Below are 18,938 nucleotides of genomic sequence, written 5' to 3'. Positions count from 1 at the left end.
CAATCATTAGGTGCAAAATGAATACCAAGAACAAGTGGATGGAGTTCCCAGAAGATGATGGAGTAGGATGATCCTAAGCTCACCTAATCCCATGGATACAACTAGATAACACTCACATCACTGTAAATAATCCAGAAAATGGTCTGAAGGTGGGCAGAATAAACTCCACAACTACAGGTAGAGAAGAGAGATGCTGTGAAGACCTAAATGGACAAGGAACATCCATGGGAGGGAGGGACCCATGAGCTCAGGGAAGTAAAAGAAACAAATTGTCACACCAGGAAGTCCACAAAGGAAAGATGAATCTCCGTAACATTTGGCTTTAAAAACTGGAGGGGTAGGGGGTTGCCTGGGCATTTGACTCTTGATAGTGGCATAGGTCATGATCTTGCCATTGTAAGATCTAACCCTGCTGAGCATGGAGCCTACTTAGGATTCTCTCTCTCTGCCCCTCCACTGCTCTCTCACACATTCTCTCAAAATAAACAAATAAACACTAAAAATAAAATAAAATAAAAATAAAAACTAGAAGGGCAAGGCTTCCTAAATTTTTACAACAAATGAGATTTAAGCCAAGGAATTTTTAAACTCAGCAGACTCAGCTCTGGGAGAGCCTGAGGGCAATAGGAACTCAAGTTCCTGCCCTTAAAGACAGCAAGACAAACAAACCTCTGCAATGCAACAGTTTGAAAACAGCCTGGGGCATATGACAGGGAGAGTTAGTTACTAATCTCAGAACAGATCCTGGAGAGACAAAGTTTCCTGAGGGACATATTCAGGAACAAAGGAGCTGGTAGGCAACATTTCCCTCCTTCCATCCCCCAGAATAAACAGAGCCAACTGCCAGAACCAGTGCTCTGTTGACATTTGCTACCAAACTTGCTTACACCAAACCATCCCCCCCCACACACTTCAGCAGATCCACCCTTTCCAGTCACACTTGCTTCAGTTTTGGCACTGCTGGTCCCTTCTCCCAGAACATGGCCAAAAACCTTGCTAAAACCACCTCTATTGACCCATGCACTTTGCAGGCCTCAGTCCCAGTGACAGTGGTGGCAACACCAGCTGTGGGACAGCAGAAGACCAACGTGCACCTTCTTAGAATTGCTCCCACACCTGCACACTCACACATTACAGAACTGCACAGGCCAGCCCCAGTTCTGGTGGCACTACCAGCAGTGTTTACTTCCCAAACAGACCAGCACATACCTTATTAACACTGTGCACCCTACCATGGCTGGCCAGTCCTGGCAGTGGCAGAATATCCTTTACCATTTGCTTCAAACCAGAGCCACAGCCTGGCAGTGTGCAAACAGCCACAATAAAGGTCAGCAATACTCCAAAGTGTCTACTCCCCTGGGGTGAGGAAACGAAAACCACACACCAATCAGACAGCAGTCTCAGCAATAGGTTGAGGGCAGACAGTTGTCTGACTGAAACATCTCAGGTGACAACATAGAGAAAGTGTCCAGCAGTTCAGTGCTACTACATCTCTGGCAAAAGCCTGGAATGACTCAATTCAAGCCCAAGGTGGCCCAGACTGGTTCACTAACACCAAAGACTCGTTCACTAAAACCAAAGGGACCAAACACTGTCCACATTGGCAACAAGAGCCACTACAGATGAATAGACTGGAAGAAAAAGTAGGAAAGACACAACAGCAAGGCTCTTGCAACACACATAAGCAACACCTGAGAAACACTAGGTTCTAGTGAACAGGGGACACTACTGTAACACACTACAGGAAGTCTTATGAATAATGCCATTACATTATGTTTCTAAGAGCAACAGACATAAGTGACTTTCCTAACACACAGAAACAAACACACAGAGTTAAGACAAATGAAGAGACAGAGGAATACATCTAAAATGAAAGAACAGGACAAAACTAGAGCAAATGACTTAAGTGAAATGGAGATAAGTAATATGTTTGATAGAGAATTTAAAGTAATGATCATAAAGATACACATTGGACTTGACAAAAAGAGTGGTGGAAATCAGCATGACTCTTAACTAAGAAATAAAAAAAGAACCAGTCAAAGATGAAAACCCAATAACTGATATTAAAAATACAATAGATGGAATAACAGCAAGTTAGAGGAAACAGATAAACAAATTATCAACCTGGAGGAGAGAGTAATAGAACGTAATAAAGCTCAACAGATGATAGAAAAAAATTATGCAAACAAGAGGAGACTTAAGGAACTAGGTAACTCCATTAAGCATAACAATATTGGCATTATAGGGATCTCAGAAGAAGAAGAGAGAGAAAAGGGGGCAGAAAACTTACGTGAATAAATAATAGCTGAAAACTTCTGTAATCTGGGGAAGGAAATAGATATCCAGACCAGGAGGCACAGATATTCCCCCAGAAAATCAACCTAAGGAGGTTTACAAAGCACATAGTAATTAAAATGAAAAAAAAAAAAAAAAGTAGTGACTAAGAGAGAATTTTAAGAGCAGCAAGAGAAAAGAAGACAGTTGCATACAAGGGAAACCTCATAAAGCTCTCAGTGGATTTTTCAGCAGAAATTTTGCAAGCCAGAAGGGAGTGGCATGATCTATTCAAAGTGAAGAAAGGCAAAAGTCTGCAGCCAAGAATACTCTACCCAGCAAGGATATCATTCAGAATAGAAAGAGAGATAAGGAGTTTCCCAGACAAACAAAAATTAAGAGTTCATAACCACTAAACTAGTCCTAGAAGGAATGTAAAGGGGATTCTTTGAGTGGAAAGGAAAGACGATAAGTGAAAGTATGAAAAGTAGGAAACACAAAAGCAGTACAAATAAATATATCAGTAAAAATCAGTCAATGGGCCCACAAAATGAAAGGGTATAAATTATGACACCATATACCTAAAGCTGTGGGCAGAAGAGCAGTAAAGATTGGGTTCAAACTTAAGCGACCATCAACTTAATATAGACTGCTGTATGCAGAAGATGTTATATACAAATCTAATGGGTAGAATCTGGGTGGCTCAGTTGGTTGAGTGTCTGACTCTTGATTTCAGCTCAGGTCATGATCCCATGACCCTGGGATTGAGCCCTACTTCAGGTTCCGTGCTGAGCTTGGAGACTGCTTGGGGTTCTCTCTCGTTCCCTCCCCTTTCTCTCTCATTCTCTCTCTTTCTCATTTTCTTAAAAAAAAAACCCTAATTGTAACCACAAATCAAAACTAGAAATAGATATACAAAAAATAAAGAGAAGAGAAAGGAATCCAAATACATCACTAAAGAATACCAGAAAACCATGAGACAGCAAGAGAAGAATCCAAGAAACAAAATATAACCACACACCACAAAAATAACCACAAAACAAGAAAGAAAATGCCAATAAATACATATCTATCAATAATTACTTTGAAAGAAACAGACTAACCACTCCAATCAAAAGACATTGGTTAATGAAATGGATAAAAATACAAGACACATCTATATGCTGCTTACAAGAAACTCATTCAGATCTAGCAATACATGAAGTTAAAAGGGAAGGGCCACAGAAACATTTATCATGCAAATGGATGTCAAAAGAAAGCTGGGGTAGCAATATTACATTAGACTAATATAGATATTAAAACAAAGACTGTAACAAGAGACAGAGAAGTATACTATATAATCATTAGGGGGACACACCATCAAGAAGATATAACAATTGTAAATATTTGTGCCCCCTACATGAAACACCAAATACATAAAACATTTAGTAAGAAAAATAAAGTAAGTAACTGATAGTATTACAATAATAGTAAGGGACTTTTAACACCCCGCTTATATCAATGAACAGATCATCTATATGGAAAATCAACAGGGAAACAATGATTTTGACTGATACACTGGGAGAGATGGATTTAACATATATATTCAGAATATTTTATCCTAAAAGAGCAGAGTACACTTTCCTTTCAAGTGCACATGGAATATTTTCCAGAATAGATCACATATTAGGACAAAAAGCAAATCTCAACAAATTAAAAAAGATAAGTCATGCCATGCATTGTTTCTGAACACAAAGCTTTGAAACTAGAAATCAACCACATGAAAAAAATCTAGAAAAACCACAAATACACGGAGGTTAAATACTGTGCTACTACACAATGAATGCATCAACCAAGAAATCAAAGAAGAAGTAAAAATTACATGGAGACAAATAAAAAGGAAACACAACAGTTCCAAAATTTGGGGCATGAAGCAAAAGCAGTTCTAAGACAGACATTTGCAACAACACAAGCCTACCTCAAGAAGCAAGAAAAATATTAAACAACCTAAGCTTATACCTAAAGGACCTAGAAAAAGTAAAACAAACAAAACCAAAAAACAGCAGAAGTAAGGAAATAATAAAGATTAGAACAGAAATAAATGATATAGAAATTAAGGAACCCAAGAGCTGAATCTCTGAAATGACCCACAAAATGAGCAAATCTCTAGTTAGATCCACTAAACAAACAAACAAACAAACAAACAAACAAACAAACATAGTGAAAGAGGGACTCAAACAAAATCAGAAATGAAAGAGGATAAATAACAATCAACACCACTGAATAAGAAAAAATTGTAAGAGAATATTATGAAAAATTACGTGCTAACAAATGGGACAACCTAGAAGAAATGGATAAATTTCAAGGCACATTTAACCCACCAAAACTGAAACAGTATGAAATAGAAAATTTGAACAGATTTAGAACCAGCAAGGAAATTTAATAGGTAATCAAAACCTCCCAAAAAAACAAAAGTCTAGGACCAGATGGCTTCACATGCAAATTCTATCCATCATTTAAAGAAGAGTTAAGAGGGGCGCTTGGGTGGCTCAGTCGGTTAGGCGGCCGACTTCGGCTCAGGTCATGATCTCGCGGTCCGTGGGTTCGAGCCCCGCGTCAGGCTCTGTGCTGACAGCTCGGAGCCTGGAGCCTGTTTCAGATTCTGTGTCTCCCTCTCTCTGACCCTCCCCCATTCATGCTCTGTCTCTCTCTGTCTCAAAAATAAATAAATGTTAAAAAAATATAAAGAGTTAAGACCTATTCTTTTAAAACTATTCCAAAAAATAGAAGAGGAAGGAAAACTTCCAAAATCACTCTATGAGGCCAGCATTACACTGATATCAAAACCAGAAAAAGACACCACAAATAAAGAAAACTACAGGCCAATATTCATGAAAAGCATAGCGGCAAAAATCTCCAACAAAATATTAGTAAACGAAATCCAACAACATGAAAAAATTATTCACCATGATCAACTAGGAATTATTCCTGGGATGCAAGAGTGGTTCAACATTCACAAATCAACCAATGTGATACACCACATCAATAAAAGAAATGGCAAAAAACATGATCATTTCAATAGAGACAGAAAAAGCATTTGGCAAACTGCAACATCCGTTCATGATAAAAACCCTTAACAAAGTAGGTTTAGAGGAAGGGACTATACCTCAACATAATAAAAGCTTTGTACGAAAAACACACAACTAATATCATATTCAATGGGAAGAAAATGAGAGCTTTTCCCCTAAGGTCAAGAACAAGACAGTGTGTCCATTCTCACCATTTTTATTCAGTACAGTACTAGAAGTCTTAGCCTCAGCAACCAGACAACAAAAAGAAATAAAAGGCATCTGAATTGGCAAAGAAGAAGTAAAACTTTCACTATTTTCAGATTATATGATACTATATATATAAAATCCTAAAGACTGTACCCAAAACTACTACAACTGATAAATGAATTAAGTAAGGTTGCAGGATATGAAATCAATGTACAGAAATATATTGTATTACTATACACTAGCAATGAAGCAGGAGAAAGAGAAATTAAGAAAACAATTCCATTTAAGGGTGCCTGGGTGGCTCAGTGGGTTAAGCGACCGACTTCCACTCAGGTCATGATCTTGAGGTTCACAGGTTGGAGCCCTGAATCAGGCTCTGTGCTGACAGCTCAGAGCCTGGAACCTGCCTTGGATTCTGTGTCTCCCTTTCTCTTGGGCCTCCCCCACTCATGCCCTGTCTCTCTCTTACTCTCTCTTAAAAATAAATAAACACTTTTAAAAAAGAAAGAAAACAATCCTATTTACAATTACACACACACACAAACAGTAAAAAGCAAACAAACAAACAAACAAAACTAAGAATAAACTTAACCAAGGAGGTAAAAGACCTGTACTCTGAAAACTATAAAACATTGATGAAAGAAATTGAAGATGACACAAACAAATAGAAACATATCCCATACTCATGGATTGGAAGAAGAAATATTGTTAAAATGCCCATACTACCCAAAGCAATTAAATGCAAACCCTATCAAAATACCAATAGCATTTTTCATAGCACTAACACAGTCTTAAAATGTGGATGGAACTTCAAAAATACCCCTGAGGAACCAAAGCAATCTAGAAAAAAAAATAGTGAAAGTTTTACTTCTTCTTTGCCAATTCAGATGCCTGGAGGCATCATAATTCCAGACTTTAAATTATTTATTTATTTGTTTGTTTGTTTGTTATAAGTTTATTTATTTTGAGAGAGACAGAGACAGCACCAGTGGGGGTGGGGCAGAGAGAGAGGGAGATGAGAATCCCAAGCAAGTTCTGCACCATCAGCAGGAAGCCCAATGTGGGGCTGGAACTCACAAACCCTGACATCATTACCTGAGCTGAAACCAAGAGTCGACCAGTTAACTGACTGAGCCACCCAGGCACCCCAAGACTTTAAGTTATATTACATAGCTGGGAATTTAACCAAAAAATACAAAAACACTAATTCAAAGTGATACATGCATCCCTATGTTTATAGCAGCATTATTGACAATAGCCAAGATAAGGAAGCAGCCCAAGTGTCCATTGACTAATGAATGAATAAAGAAGTAGTATATACATACAATGGAATATTATTCAGTCATAAGAAGGAATGAAATCTTTCCATTTGCAACAACATGGATAGATCTGGAGAGTATAATGTATGTGAAATAAGCCAGTCAGAGAATGACAAATGTCATATTATTTCACTCATATGTGGAATTTAAGAAACAAAACAAATGAACAAAGGAAAAAGGAAAAAAAAAAAGAGAGAGAGAGAGACCAAAGAACAGACTCTTAACTATAGAGAAGAAACTGAGGTTTACCAGAGGGGAGGGGAGTGAGGGATAAGTGAAATAAGTGAACTGGATTTAAGAGTACACTTATGGTGACCACTAAGTATGATATGGAACTGTTGAATCACTATATTGTACACCAAGAGCAAATATAACACTGTATATTAACTACACTGCAATAAAACTTTTTTTTTTAAAAAAGAACAAGTGGCCTAGTTGTTTCAGGAAGAGAAATGTTAAATGTTCAAAAGCAGAGATAAAAATGTGATAATGTTTAGATACACCTGGTAAGTAAGAACAAGTCTTCATATTAGGGAGGATTCCCAGCATGCCAAGAATAAAAGATCCATTCCCCAAACTGCCTGCAGTCCTGCAGTGACCTCATGAAAGACCCAGAAAAGTGTCTAGTAGCAGCAAACCACGTCTGATCCCTATAAACTAGCTTATGTCATATTTTGGTTGGTTTTCAATGATTTCAGAATAGCTCATTATTATGTAACAGCTTACTTCAACCCAATAATACAACATGACTTTGAAAAACTAACAACCACCTCTCTGTCACATGATTGTATTATTTTGTCTTTGTATGGATATTTTCCCCACTGTCTATGAACATCTGAAGGGCAGTGTCTTATTTTCCAAGTAGTCACAGATCCTAGTAATGCTTAGGATATAGCGCATACAAACTAAATGTTTAATTGATGAATTGATGAACAAACTGATGAATGAGTAACAAGATTTGCAAAGGCAAACAAGAAAATAGAGTAAGCAAAGGTTATAATTATGTTTGTTAAATGAAGTGAAGACATAAAGTATCCACGGTTGGAAACAAATGTTTGTAGGATAATGTTTATGTTAGTGGATATCTTTCACACGTATTAAAGAGTTAGTGGAGGGTTTTTATGGAAAAAGAATGAGTAAGCCTGCTTCAGAATGATAAAGGAGACCCAGGGATAGCATCTGTGGCAGACATGCTTTACTCAAGTAATTTAAAGCGTAGAACTAAGACAATGTTTCTAGGATGAGCATTTTCATGTAAGAAGAATGTACAACTTGGCTAACTGTCAGTACTTATCATCTCTTTGCCTCCTCCATTATTCCTGCAAAATAGGAAACTGAAATGGTAGGCTATCTCCTCTGAGACTAAGAAAGAAAAATCTAACTCCATGTCTACCACAGCAGTTCTTGTAGGACAGGATTATACTAACAGGGTCATTATGTGGGAGTGGGGTAGAGAACGTTCATAGCAGAACAGCAATACGTATCCAAATGGAATGCTGTGAGAATTTATCAGAGATTTCTCCAATTAGAATTGGAGCCTTGGAGCTTAGCTCTGAATCTACCCGCCAGGGAGTAGTATCAGTACTAGTTAAATAAATGATTGAGTTGTACTAAACACTCCTGACATGCAGAGTTTAAGACATGTTCAGACTTTAACCCAAGGTAGCTGATGTTGAATAAACAAACTCTTGATTGTTATCACAAATATCAGCACACACTACTGTATCACCTGTCCAGAGCAAACAGAAATGTTCCAAACTGTTACTGACTTCATGTTATTACTATTTGTATATTGAACATAAAGTGATGTAAACATTAAACTAACACATATGAATGTCATTTCTACATTTTTTAGCTTCTCTACTATGAACACACGAGCCATATATCCACATATTTCCTCAGATGGCTTTCTGCAGTTAATTCAATGTAAGAAATTTTGAGTTGTGTTAATCTTCCAACAGAGCTATCTTAGCCTACTTAGAATTATTGTTGAGATCTATATATCCATCATGCAAAAGTGTATAAATTCATCAAATATTCATGATCATAAAAACCCTCATACTGTATATGTGGGATTAGACATTGAGAAAGTCAGATCCCATGGGTTTTTAGTGTTAACATTTCCATTTAAGAGGAAACATGATATTACACTTTATTTTTTTTTAATTTTTTTGACGTTTATTTATTTTTGAGACAGAGAGAGACAGAGCATGAATGGGGGAGGGTCAGAGAGAGAGGAAGACACAGAATCCAAAACAGGCTCCAGGCTCTGAGCAGTCAGCACAGAGCCCCACGCGGGGCTTGAACCTATGGACCACGAGATCATGACCCGAGCCGAAGTTGGACGCTCAACCGACTGAGCCACCCAGGAGCCCCCATGATATTACACTTTAAATAACTTAGAAATTTGCAGTGCTTCTCTTCAGGTTGAGATAGCATTATCTTTTGTCAAAAGAGCCTTCTTTTAAGTGGATACTTTTTGAAGAAGAGAATATTTAAAGTTTCATATATTTTACTTTACAGAATTTTGGCTAAGAAAGATTGAATTTAGGTTGTAGATAAAATAGACTGATAAATCTGATCACAAAAATCCAAAATAAGTGCATAAACAAACTAAAATAAAACAAAACAAGATACACAACAAAGCAAAAATAAAAACTCGCACTTCAAAACAAATAGTACATGTAAATAAAAAGAGAATAATAAAAAATTACAACTGATATTATAAGGGGTTAATTTCTCTAATGTACAATGAACTCTACAAATTGAGAAAAGGAAGAACCCATAGAAAAACAAGCAGAGATCAGAACAAATAATTTTCCAGAAAAGGTACACAATGTTTGCAATCATTTAAGAAAGATATGCAGTCTCTGTTAAAATTTTAATGCAAACTAAAATGAAATAAAATGTCTTATCTATCAGAATCACAAAAATGTCAATGAATATTTGATAATGTAGAATGTTTGCTTGGCTGAAGGAAAACAGACACTTTCATTTCTGGTGATATTGCAAATGTTAAAATTCCTATGAAAGATATCTTTCAAAATTACAAATGAATTTACTCTTTGACCCAGTGATTACACTCCAGGGAATCTATCCTAAATGTAGATCTACAAAGGTACAAAATAACATTTGCACAAGGTTATCATGGCAGCACTGTTTATAATAATGAAATGTTAAAATTTCATAAAGATTATATTTTTGTAAGAAACTACTTAAAATACAGCATTCCTTGACAGTCTGACAGATAGAACATTATCTGCAAATATGGAAATTATTAATGGATTGGTCCTTCTGTTTAAGTCTGTAAATATTGTGAGGCCAACAAGTGTTATGTCATTTTATAAATATTCCTATTATCCTGAATCAAATCACATATATGATCATTACTTCTAGTTTGATAAATATATCCATGTGTACATTCACTGTTGTATGTTTGGCTGGTAAGAGTGATTTGTTTTTCTACTTACATAAAAATAGAAGTTCTGAACACATGGATATACAACTGAAGTTCTCTATACACTTATATGGAAAGTCCTGAAGGAGCTGCAAGAATATTCAGGTCAATATAGTAAGCTTCTATTTGCATAAAGCAGTAGAATATAAGAAAACATATTCATGTTTGCATAATATGCATAAACAAAACTAAAAACATACATTCAAAAGTAATAAAGGTCATTTTTTGGGGGTGTATGAGGTATAACAAGATGGGCAGAGCTAAGAATGGAAACAAGTGTTTTCAAAATATATCTTCTTATATAGTTTTCCATATAGGAAACATGCAACTATTATCTATTTAAAAACAGATTAACTTCAAAAGCTACAATATAATTTACATTTTAAAGGAAAACAGAAAGCACCTACTTCCTATAAGTTAAGTTAATTTCACACATCAGTTCTTCTCCGAATCAAGATTTTCTATTACGGTATTTTTTATTACAGATTAATCTGTCGGCCAGATAGAACATTATCTGAAAATATAGAAATTATTAATGGATTGGTTCTTCTGTTTAAATCTGTAAATATTGTGAAGCCAACAAGTGTTATATCATTTTATAAATATTCCTATTATCCTGAATCAAATCACATATATGATCATTATTTCTAGGTCAATAATTATACGAATGTGTGCATTCACTGTTGTATGTTTGGCTGGTAAGAGTGATTTGTTTTTCTATTTAATTCTATAAAGTACTTTTAAATTGTCTGCAATAGAACTATATTAATTTTATAATCAGAATATAAATAATAGTTACTCTCAAGATTTTATTTCATTGCCAACAAACCCAGTTCAAAGAAAGACCACTAATATATGGCAAGTGCATTTAAGATGAGTGTAAATGTTATTTGGATTGAGATGTATTGAACTTCAGCTCTCATGTGGTGCAGGAGGTGGCACACTTTCCTAACAACTTTGAGAAGCTAACCCATCTCTACTAGCACAGTTAAAACACTGGATTGTTTCTAAAGTCAGGGAGATTTCCCAGAAACAAGTAATACTCAGGGCCCACCAGTCAAGAATGAATTCTGAGTCCACTATTGTACTCTTTGCTAATGATATAGACTGCCCATTTCCTTAACAAGCTGGATTTGTTCATTGGAAAATGTAACAAATAATTTCAAGGTTATGTCACTCTTGGCAAGCACAGTAACGCTAGTGGAAAAAGGAAGTTTTCAGAGCAAGGCAAAGACTGAAGTCTTGTTTGGAATCACTAGCTGACAAAGCCTGCAGTAGAACCATATTGTTCAAATCCACAGGACTCTCTGATACTCACAGATATGGAATGCCAATTGGCTTTTAAAATAATATAAGTTAAAACAGATTAATTTGTTCAAATTAAGCTTCTACCAGTAAGGAAATAGCTTTGTAACATACATTTTAGTTACTGTGTCTTTCCTTTAAATGTTTGCTGGTAAAGACTACATTGTCCTTGCTTCTAATCACAGCCAACTTTTAATTATTCAAGAGATGGTTATTTGCACAAACTTGACTTCTGCATTTCCTTCCTCTTGTCCACTTTTCTAATTTTATTGTATATTAGTCTTTATTACATAAGCAAAGAAAGGAAATTGAGGTAAAATAATTAGTTTGTTACAGGCCACTTTTATGTTAAGTGTGCTATTCCCTGACCATGGATAATTGCTAGTGCTTTTAGGTCAAATTTTATGATTAAACCTATTGAAAAGTTTTTTGTGTGTATGTGGATAAGAGAAAGAAGAACAGTCATGCATCGAGTTGAGCCATTCCATTCTGCCCTCACTTTTGTCTGAATTCACTTGGTGACACTGAATGAGTTGTGTGTCTCATTGTCCCCTTATGTTTTGAGAGGATAGTTGTCCCACTGACTCTTTAAAATCACTGTGAGAAAAGAATTGGGGACGAGAATTTCAAATGCCTATGAAATACAGAAATTCCCTAAAGAGAGTATAACCTTGTCCATAGCTACCAGCCAATTAGCTATGCATGTAAATATTGAATTGCCTAGAGCCTAAAACATTCAATTTTGCTAAGATTCTATTGGGGAGTATTATTCTGACAGATAAAAATCACATTGTAATCAACTCTTTGTCCAAAATATGATTCAATGTGCTTTAGAATACAACCAGAGCTAGGGAATTATAATTTTTGGAGCATTGTTTCTGTTCCTAGCATATTCTGTAATTTGACCATTGTTGCTTTAATTACAATGGTACCTGCCAATAACATTTGGCTAGAAAGATGTTCTAAATCTATACTCTTAAAGGAATATATGACCTCCATGGCTAAAAGGAGCCATCAAATACATGACTGAGAAAAGAAATAAATATGTTCGTTTAAAAGTTTACTTTTAGTGGAAGAAGAAGGGATATTAACTTCCTTTTTGTATTCTTTCTGGAAAGGGAGAAGGTATATATGTATCTAGAAAGTGAAATAGTTACTATCTTTGTTTTTCTGTTTTATATGTTCTCAGTCTTCCTTATGCAATAAGATATCTTGACTCCAATAGTGAAAACTGATGACCACCCAGTATGGAGGTAGGTTGGTGGCCTCATTACAACACTGAAACCTTATCCATATTGTTTCCAAAAAAAGAGAGCTTATAGAAAGGAGCTAAAGAAAACCTGGTAATTTTCTTTTTGTTTTTTTTTTGTTTGTTTTTTTCCACTAAAGGTCCATTATCTATGAAGCAGTTTGAGGTATACTAAACAATAAATCCTGTCTCCTCACAATATGTGTATTTACCAATACTCTTACTTCCTGAGTGAGTATTGTAGTGAACATTTTAGAGAAAATTTAGCTATGTTTATCTGATTAGATTTCTTATTGGAATACATTAGCTAAGCACTTATTTAGGAAATCAGCTGGCTTGGTAATTGGATAATGGCTTTCATTGGTAATCCATAAGTTTTTAGAAATATTTTATAGCTTCTGGAGAAGGAGGAGGAAAAAGGAAATCAAGTGGGGAGATAATAACAGCAAAAAAAGTTCTATCTATATAACTGCATAATCTTATTTTAATAGTGTTAAACTTTGAAACAATAAAACCTTGGAAAAATCGAAGGTAAATAAGACAGTAATGCAAAATGAGCTGAAGAAATATGCCAAAACCTTCTTAAACATATACTTCACTTCTGGCTTGTGAAATATTTGATATACTTCTATTATATCTTATATTCCATATTAAAATTCTGATAAACTAATACATAGTTTACATTTGAAGTAAAACTCAAACCTGAATAAGCTTTCTATGCTTCCTCATTTTCCCAGACTATGAAGTGGGGATACTGAAATATACCTTTGCTAGAATTAGGAAAAATGTGACATGAATGTAAAGTAGTAGCAAAAAAAGTATTTTATATGTTAACCTTCTTGTAATGAATTATGAAATAATACAGGCCCCTTTAGGTGGGTGTTTTTCATCAAAGTGATTTCATATTTTCTGTCTTTTCCTCTTTATTGTTATTATTACTTGAGGATTATGCATTTAGGCTAAGCAAAGACCATATTTTAATCAGACTGCAATTTTTTTTCAAATTACTCTTCAGTTTATAAATATGAAAATAAAAGTCAATATGCATGACATAGACCCTAGATATATATATTTTTTAAATAGGCTATCCCATATGCAACTCTGTGAGTTATGATATATAAAAAGGAGGAGCCTTGAAATTCAGACATAGGACATGGCAGCCAGGCTTACAACTGAACAGACATTTGAAATAAGATCATTTTAAGAAAATTAAGGACTATGACTGTTAGAGTTTTTGTTTCCTATCTATACGGTGTGCATTTACTACTTCTGCTCTTTCCAATCATCACAAGCTGAGACCTGAGCACAGACACATGGCATTATGTGGCTGCAGCCAAATCACTCACCTATCTGAGCCTTATTTTCTCACACTAGAATGAGAACATTAAAATAGATGATCCTAGGGGCGCCTGGGGGCTCAGTCGGTTAAGCGTCCGACTTCGGCTCAGGTCATGAACTCGCGGTTTGTGAGTTCGAGTCCCATGTAGGGCTCTGTGCTGATAGCTCAGAGGCTGGAGCCTGCTTTAGATTCTGTGTCTCCCTCTCTCTCTCTGCCCCTCCCCCACTCATGCTCTGTCTCTCTCTGTCTCAGAAATAAATAAACATTAAAAACAATTTTGTAAATAATAAAATCAAATAGATGATCCTAAAAGAATTTTTAAATTCCAAATAAATTTAGCCTATACCATAGAAAGTCAGGGCAAAAGAACAAATATAAAAATGAGATAAGTTATGGGGTGTCTGAGTGGCTCAGTCAGTTAAACATGAGACTCTTTACTTTGGCTCAAGTCATGATCCCAGGGTCATGGGATTGAGAGCCCTGAATCTCTCTCCTTCTGCCCCTCTCCCTTGTTTGTGCTCTCTCTCCCTCTAAATAAAAGAAAAGAGTGAGAGGGAAAGAGAGAGACAGTTTTTTTGATGAGTATACAAAAACCTATAAATTTGAATAAGTGCTATTTTTAAAGTAATACTAATGCTAATAATAATAAATTGTCCAGACTTAAGTAGTGCTAACCCTTTGCCAGATACTATTTTTCTATATACACTCATATTAATCTTCATAAAAACCCTATGTGGTTGACAAACATATAGAACACAGAAAGGTTAAGTCACTTGAAGAGTTTTGTAAATAGTTAAGTGGCAGAGCAGAGAGTTAACCCCAGGCAGTCACATGCAAGTAAGTGCATCAATCCTGGTTCTCCTGCCTATCTTAGTTGGCTTCCTATGCAGTTCTACCCATCCCAGCATCTGTTTTTCCAAGATGAATTGAACCATGTTTCTGGTATACTTTCTTCCCTACTTTGCTTTTAGCCTTACCAGAAGGTAATACCAGAAGGTATGATATGTTCTATTTCATATCTGTATCTTTAAAAATGAGAATAATAATAATAATTACTACTAAGTTTATTGTTAGGATTTCATGCAGATTAAGCCTTAGTGGAATGCCTAGTAAATAAATAGTGCTAGAAACATTTTAGCTATCTCTGATTCTGCCCATTCAGAACAAAATTTTCCATAATTTTAGAGATGCAGAAATTTATTACAACCTAAGATATGTCCTTTGGTGTTTAAATTATAACCATTGTTTTCAGTCAACAAATTTTTTTGAGGATCTGGACCCTGTGAAAAAGGGGAGCATAAGACATATCCTTGGTGTCTTGGTGACAATCATATTAAAAGTCAATTATGGTAAATGCTTTAAATATTATGAGAGATATAAGAACAAATGTCTAGGCAGTAGAAAGTAGATTGTTTCTTAAGGTGTAGAAACCATACTTCTGAAGCTAGTCATACATGAATAAAATCCTGTCAAACTGACTTTAGCAATTTTATACCACTGAAGTCTCAGGTTTTTCATTAATAAATGTATGCTTTGTATATTCAAGATAATAAATGTTATTTTCATATTATAGGCAAGCCCTCCTGTATTAATCTTTCCTGTTTTAAGAACCCTTTGATATATGTCCTAGAAAATCTGTGAATGACCCATAACAGAAAGGGGCCCTAAAATATGAGAGATGAGAAAGAAGTTACTAAAACGCTATGTTGTTTAACTATGGCTAACTTTTCCATTGGACTCTTGCTGGAAGCTATTTCTCACTGTCTAAAATTAATACTGCTTTGTCAACAGTATTGAGGCTCATAATATTGAGACCTGGAATTCTGGGAGAATCTAAGAGATATGTTGGTCCATCTGAAAGTTGGTTATTGGTGATATGGATCAGTGTAACTAAAGGAACCAGTGATTTCAAAAATAAGTTATCAGCAGTAAAGTCATTGGTGCTACTAAAGAACCCCAAAACTTGGAATTTGACAAGAAGGTCACTGCCCCCGGGCTCTGACGTTGGTAATAAAAGTCATATGACCCAGAATGTATGGCAAATCACAACAGGAGGGAAAAATATTAAACAGCAAAGAAGAATAGAGACCATGAAACAAGTGCAGTAGTAGCAGAAATAGCAACAATATCGAGAGTAGAGAAAATTTATGGTGAAACATTAAATTCTAGCTCTGTAACAGTTGAATACTGAACTTACAGAAATCATTAAGACAACCTAATGGAAAAACGGGCAAATGAGTTAATCAGGCATATGACAGAAAAGAACATCCCAATGACCAATAAACATATGAATGGATTCTCAACATCATTAGTCATCAGAAACATACACATTAATACTAGAGTGAAATACCATTACATACTCAGAGAATGAGTAAAATTACAACAAAACAAAACCTGACAATACCAAATATTGGTGAATCTTCATGGAAGCTCCATCATAACATTTGAAAACAACTCAACTGTATATCACTAGGATGTATGAAAACTGTACAGTATAAAATTAATATATAGAATAATATATAGAATTACTGCACAGGTACAAGAAAGAATGAACAACACAGTTGGATTACACACAACATGGATGGATTTCAAAAATTATACTGGGTGAAAGAAGCCAAACAAGTAAAAAGTGCTTATCATATGATTCTTTTTTTTTCTACCTGTAATATTTTATTTTATTTTTTAAATATGAAATTTATTGTCAAATTGGTTTCCATACAACACCCAGTGCTCATCCCAACAGGTGCCCTCCTCAATGCCCATCACCCATTTTCCCTTCCCTCCCACCCCCCATCAACCATAAGAGACTCTTAAAAACTGAAAAATGCTTATCATATGATTCCATTGATATAAATTTTAACAATAGGTAAAATTATTTCATGGGACTAAGAGTCAGAATAGCAGTCACTATTAGGGAGTGCTAATGGAATAGAGCACAAAAAAAAGCCTTCTGGGGTGCTGGGCATGTTTTATATATTGATTCAAAAATAATTACAAGGGTTCTTACAAGTGTCACATAGGGGTAAAAATATATTGAGATGTACATCTAAGACTGTGCACCTTACCTTATGTATATTATGCCTTACAGACTTAAAAAAAAAACAAACAAAAACAAAAGCAATTTTAATCAAGAAGTCACTACTGCCAACCAGCAGAGAAAAACATGAAACTCAATGAAAGGAAAACTCATAAAAGGACTGAGCTGTGTTGAAGTTTAATCTAGATGCATGCAGTTAATAAGTGGTCCCACTGCTTAGTGAGAAAGTATTGAACGAAGCCACATATATTTCATACATGTAATAATTAATTATACATTTGTCTAAGATTAATAGTTTTGCCTATAAGTTTTGGCTCATTTCAACTGATTGATTTTCTTTTTTTAAAACTCTAAGTTAAAGAACTCTACTCAGGTCATTTAAACTTAGCTTTGATGATTCATTTGATAATTTCTAAATAGAAGCATCATGTTTCTAATTGTTTACATTTCCAATTTTTGTGGTAATTCTTTCAATTAAAAAATGTAAAGGTTGTTGAAATTCCTTAAGTAACTAAATATGTTAAGCTCTTCCGGAGATAAAAACCAAATGACCAAATTCTGCCCCTAAAATGCTAACTGGCAATGATGACTATTAGGTACCTTCAGATGATCTAGGCAGGTTAGGTCCACAAGGCACATTGTGAGGTCATAAGTCAGTAATTTTGCCACCACTTCCCTCTCCATGGTGTAACACTTATTAGGGGCTTTTTTTCTTTTAGTAAGGAGTTTTTTACTAGACGCTTATTCTTATGGAGAATCAAAACCATCCCTTTTTTGATATCCTATTCTCCTCAGTTTCTAGCACAGCTATATCTTATGGTTTCCTCACTTAGCCTCAATCCAGACATTATTTTAAACATCTTACAATGATATAGCCATAAATATATAGATGAACTTGTTGATTTCTCAAAGGAGACTGAGAAGAAAAAAATGAGGGTGAGCATGTAAAATTAAGTCAACATGAGATTTAAAAGGCAAGTCCTAAAATGCTATGTACTTTACAGGGACTGCACTTAAATCTAACTCTCAGATCTCTAGCAGCCAATTCTGATGCTTGGGCATATTGTTAGTGCTCAATAAACATTGAATATTGCTGAAAGAAAATAAGGATATAGACATCATAAGTACAACGTGGAAATCTACACCTAGATTCTTTTCCCTTTCTGTGGGGACTTTTGATTTCTCTTTCTGTAGCTTATTTTTATTTGTAAGCTTAAACTGTCCTAGTTTCACGAGCCTTTTGTTTCTGATCTCCTAGTTTCCTGCTCTCAATTATCCAGAGCTAAAACTTCCAATTCTGTTTGTTTTCATTCTTTGTATTTAATAATTTGGCTTTGGAATTTTTGATACTGTAATGGTGAATAAATATTAACAGCCCTGTGTCACTTACTAAATTAACAATAATTTAACACTTAGAGCAAACATACAATTCAATATTAGTATAGTATGCCATGCTAAAGTGTCTTTTTAAATAGCAGTGACAAAAATAAAACGTTAGTAAAATAATTATAACCTGGCCGCTGTTACCTTGTGCAAAATTACACAGGGATTAGACATGATATTCTGTATAATTTACACTCCAGGTAAATAAGTTAATAATATACAGGGAGAGAAAAGAAAAAGAGAATGATTTGCAGGCTGTGCACACAAAAGTTTGAATAACTTAACAGTTTTTATTAGGTAAGTAGAAGTATGGGGCAA

At 35.1% G+C, this 18,938-nt stretch overlaps 1 pseudogene; it reads left to right on the top strand.

Annotated features, from left to right (window-relative positions):
* Positions 1–1,233: 1,233 nt before the first annotated feature.
* LOC115518631 overlaps positions 1,234–18,938 on the top strand; it is a 32,037-nt pseudogene continuing 14,332 nt past the window's right edge.

This window comes from Lynx canadensis, chromosome B4, assembly GCF_007474595.2.
Source record: "Lynx canadensis isolate LIC74 chromosome B4, mLynCan4.pri.v2, whole genome shotgun sequence".
NCBI classification, from domain to species: Eukaryota; Metazoa; Chordata; class Mammalia; order Carnivora; family Felidae; genus Lynx; species Lynx canadensis.
Note: the sequence above shows the minus strand (reverse complement) of the source record. Positions and strands in the feature narration are given on the sequence as shown.